Below are 5,431 nucleotides of genomic sequence, written 5' to 3'. Positions count from 1 at the left end.
AAGAGCCTTGCCGGGAGTAAGCAATTCGAGGAAATTGTACGCAAGCAAGGAAGGCACCGGAAGAATCAAGGTGTTGGTTTTGAACGGAAGTTCAATGCCAATGGAGTTGAGTGGGAAGAAGATCAATACCCCAAGACGAAGTTTGTTCCTCAAAAAGAGAAGTATGATCCTACTTCTTTAAGGGAACACAAGCTCAAGATGATCTTCCACCACAAGACCACAAGAACAAAGGCAAGGACAAGCTTCAAGAAGAGATTGATGCATTTGAAGAAGCACCTAAAGCCTCGTTCAAGTGGGTCCCCAAGACTACGTCAAGTTCTACCTCATCAAGTACAACTACAACTCCAAGGATTCCCATCAAGATGATGTGGATCCCTAAGAAGAAGAACTAGAGAGTTCTTGAGGGTGACTCCGCCAACATTCTTCACTCATATCTTTATGGCAAGAACAAGTGCAATCAACTTCCACATCTTGCACTAGTTCAAGGAGTCAGAAACCCTCATGTTGGTAAGGCAAGGGACAAGGTAACCTAATGAGTTCATGGACATCATCTTGTGTGTGCATCACTCTATGTCTATGGATATTCTTGCTTGTTCCTTGTGGGACTAACCCATGTAGGTAAATTGAAAGTGCAACTCACTCCAAAGGATTGTTCCAAATGATCTACATCAACATTGAGCATCCACATCTTCAACACCTACATGAAGTCATCATCGACAAAACCCAAGGTTAGTTCATCCCTCTAAGGGGGGATCTCACATCTAGGGGGAGCTTAACTCTAAGAATTGAGTCAAAGCAACTATAATGGTGTGAACACATCAATGCATTATGTAAAAGTGGTAACCCCACTTGAGCTTAAACGATGAGTATGACCTATGATCAAATGTTCTCATTTGACTCCTAAGTCAATATACTCATATATAGATGACCTAGTCATCGCCAATTGTGTGATAGATGCTGGAATTGGTTGTGCATGCTTTGCCACATATTTCATTTGCCATCTTATTGTGTGAGCATGTTGGTGCATATTTTACTCATTCGAGGACATCCACTTGTTGTTTTGATTGTTTGGTTTTTCTTTTTGCCAAGTGGATGGACAAGAATGCCTAAGAACTTTCTCTAGCTATCTATGATTTCCTCATCTCAAACTCTGTTCATGCTACATCACAAAATTTGATCAAGTCACATTCGAACCACTCTGTGTGAGGAGCACTCGGGGTCCCCGATTCGTCATAGACTTAAACTTCCAAAACCTCTTTGTGACTCTCGGTCTGACTGATTCCTCCATTTCGGTCCTACCGAGATCATTAAGTTGATCTGAGTTTTCAATCTCGGTGCAACCGATTTGAACTTTTCGGTCACACCGATTTGCTGTAACTGTACACAGTTATGCATCTCGGTGCCACCGAGTTGTTCCACTCGGTCACACCGACAGGGTCGGGCTATATATAGCCACGGGCAAAATTTTGGAAATTTCTCTGATACCCTTCGCCCGTGCAATAGCTCGCTCTGCCATCGAAGGTCTCCAGATCGTCTCCTCGTCGCCAGCAGCCTCCAGTAGCTGGTCTCTGCCGCCGTCAACGGATTTCGCCCCCGCCGTTGCCGCCGTAGCGAGTCGACCGCCAAGTTAGGGTATGGACTCAATCTTTGTGCTATCAACGTCTGATTCCTAGCACATTGTATTCTTATTGATTCTTGCCACGATTGAAACTCCTCTATCCAGCCAAAGTAGTTCGTAGATTAGATGAGATTCAAATTTTTAGGGTTAGGTTTCCGCCGAAACCATCTCGGACCCACCGAGTTGAAAAACTCGGTCTCACCGATTTGGCTTATGCCATTGCACTAGTGACTCTCGGTCTAACCGAGAATTACTAATCAGTGCGACTGATTTGAGGATTCTGTGAAACCCTAGCTGTCTTGGTGCCACCAAACTGTGACTCGGTCCAACCGAGTTCATCAGTTTAGGTCCCAAAACTGCTTCGGTATCACCGAGTTTGAAAATCGGTTGATCCGAAATGCTTTCTGTGGAAAACTAAAACTGAACTTTTGAATCATTCTTTTGCAAAAATCTCTGCATTTTGTGATGCTCATCCATTCTATATCATCTATAACTCTTCACAGGGTCAGCAGTCATCTTTTGCAGCATGTCAGATCAGAGTGACAGTCAGAACAGGTCACAAGAGCAAATGGACTTGAGTGAGGGCACTAGTCCCTCAACTACAGATGAAGGGAGCAGAAGCACTCCTAGCAATTTGCCTAAGGCTGCTACTAGGCAAAGGAGGAAGAGGACTTCAGACTCAAAAGATGAAGACTACAAAGCAGAAGAGGATGAGGCTACTTCCAAGAAAGTAGTGCTCAAGAAAGAATATGGCTCTGCACATAGCACAAAGCCAGGGCTGAAGAAGAAAGTTCCTGCCAAGAGGACACCTATGCCCAAGGCCAGAAGATCCACTCAAGTGACAGAACAGTCTGATCCCAAAGAGGCACCTGCAAAGAAAGTCACTTCTTCCAAATCTCAGAAAGTTCCCACTGGAGAGACAATGAAATTTACAATTGAATCAGAGGATGAAGGTGCTCAGGACAAGAAAAAGAAAAGAGCAAGAACCACAACTGCCCAGGTTCTTGGAAAGCCCTCCATGAGGAGAGATGCTGAAGAGGAAGAGGTTGCTGCACCAGCACCTAAGGCACCTAAGCTTATGGGTGATGCTATAAGGTCAGGGGCTGCAACATCTAAGCCCAAGGAAGCACCCAAAGCTGCCTCCAAGGCCAAGCAAGTACCAAAGAGGAATACTAGAAGTATTCCAGCTGCTGAGAAGAACAAGGCCCCAGTGCCAACTGTTGCTGAAGAAGATGATGAAGAAGGTCAAGTCCTAAGAAAGCTCAAGCCCAAGATACCAGACCACAATGATGCCCATCCTGTGGCTGAGGACATGAGGATCAGGAAGGATTCAGGGCTGAGACTATGGAGGATGGAAGATCCATATGCTTCAAGAAGAAGAACTGCTGTTGACTATAGGTTCCATACAAAGGAACAGCAGGACTTCGATGAGACAATTCTGCTGGATAAAAAGCCCATAGTTTGTGACATGAGGTGGGTCGACTGGACCTACATCAAGGACAATGAAGAGCACTATCCTGGAGTGCAAGAAAGCTTTGTTGCTTGTGGAGTTGCTGATTTTGTTGGACAAAAGTTCACTCACTGGAATGATGAACTTATCATGCAGTTCTACTCCACATCACATTTTTACCCAGATGGTAGAATTGTTTGGATGTCTGAAGGTACAAGGTACCAATCCACTGTTGGAGAATGGGCAAGTCTGATAAATGCCCCCAAGGAAAATGAGGATGACCTGGACATCTACGCAAAGAAGAAGATGGATCACAATTCCATGGCTCATATCTACAAGGAGATCCCAGACAAGGCAGTTGAAACTCACAAGTTTGAATCAGTTCATTTTCTGCTGTCAGGACTGCCCACTATAAATTGGATACTGACGCACACTTTGTTGCCCAAGTCTGGTGACCATAACATGATCAGAGGGCATGCCATCAACATGTTGCATGTGTTTGATGTGCCACAGAAGTTCAAAGTCATGAGCTTGATGATTGAAACCATTAAGAGGACTGCAGCAGATCAGAAGAGGAGCTGTGGATATGCACCTCAGATTCAGGAATTGATCAACTCAAAGATGGGCACAGGGAAATATCAATTGGATAAGGAACATTTTCCACTTTATCCAGACTTTGAGGACAATGAGGTTGTCATGAATGAAAATGATCCAACATCTGTTCAAGCTTAGGAGAAGAAGGAGAAGGCAAAGAAGGAGAAGGCTGCCAAGATGCCAACTCAAGAGGAGGCATCTGAATATTTCTTGAAAACCAAACAGGAGCAGCTTGGTTACTTGATAGCATCAACACTAAGGTTGAGAAGGGACTGGCCACCCTCACTCAGAATCAGGAGAACCTTGAGAGAATCATGGAACTCAAATTCCATGACCTTGATGTCAAAGTAACTGAGATTCAGTCAGTTGTGGAGCAGCTGCAGGAGGACATGCAGGAGAAGCAGGGCAAGACTACAACAAATGTGCTTGCCAGAGTGCCCAGAGCCCAGAGGTCAGTCGCAGTGCCAGTGATAGACACTAGAGCAATAACTTCAGCACCAGCTACTGCCCCTTCAGTTCCAGTGTAACCAGCTCCAACATCCACTCCAGCACCCTCTACTTCAACTGAAGCCTTCGTCCTTGGAGTCATCAGGACACCACCACTAGAAGATCAAGCCTGAGAGTCGATCTAGCACTATGCATTTTCTATGAACTTTTTGGTAACTTGTTGCCAAAGGGGGAGAAAAATGTATAGATCATAGGCTTCGAGAGAGAGAGTGTTGCTTTTGTTCTCTTTTGCTTTATTTGGTGGTTTAAACTTTGTTTGCTTTTGGTTGAGATAGTATGCTTGTGAGACATTGATGATCATGTGTTTGATCATAAGCTACACTTATGCATGTTTGATGATATCATCTTGTCTATCCTATGTGATCATTCACTATGCTTGGTGATGAGTGCATGTATTCAATGTTTATTATTTTGAGCGCTCCACCAAGATGTATGTGACACGGAAGAGTAACCCATGAGCCTAATTCATTGTGCATTTGTAGTCCAAAGAAAATCTTAAACTATGCACAAATTTAGGGGGAGCTCTTTCTTATCACATACTTCTCAAAGCGACAATGTTATTCAATCTTATTATCATTTGTCGAAGCTTTGATCTATATGTTGTCATCAATTACCAAAAAGGGGGAGATTGAAAGTGCAACTATCCCTAGGTGGTTTTGGTAATTCATAACAACATATAGCTCATTGAGCTAATGCTATTCCAAGACTATTATTTCAGGAAAGCTCAATGAATGGCATGGAATGGATGATGAAAGTGGATCCCTCAAAATACTAAGGACAAAGCATTGGCTCAAGCTCAAAAGCTCAAGACTCTTCATTTTATATTTTAGTGATCCAACATCACATTGAGTCTATAGGAAAAGCCAATACTATCAAGGAGGGATGAGGTGTTGCTTAATGAGCCTCTTGCTTCATGTGCTTAGTGATATGCTCCAAAACCCTCAACTACTTTCCCACATCCACTAATGACCTAAACCCAAAGCGAGAATCGGTCACACCGATTCTTCCTATCCGGCGCCACTGATTCCAAAAGTCATAGCCACTGCCACAAACCCTAAGCAAATCGGTCTTACCGATAGGGATCTCGGTCTCAACGAGACACTACTAGGGAAAAGCCTATACACAGAATCTTACCAGCAGCGCTCTTCAAAATACCACGCTACTGCTACTTAGTAGCAGCGCGTGTCTCCAAAACACGCTGCTGACTGGTAAATAGAAGTAGCGCATCCAGCGCATAGAGCGCTACTGCTATAGTTGCCATG

Source organism: Triticum dicoccoides, chromosome 6B (genome assembly GCF_002162155.2).
Source record: "Triticum dicoccoides isolate Atlit2015 ecotype Zavitan chromosome 6B, WEW_v2.0, whole genome shotgun sequence".
NCBI classification, from domain to species: Eukaryota; Viridiplantae; Streptophyta; class Magnoliopsida; order Poales; family Poaceae; genus Triticum; species Triticum dicoccoides.
The sequence above is the reverse complement of the archived record's forward strand: the minus strand, read 5'-3'. Positions refer to the sequence as shown.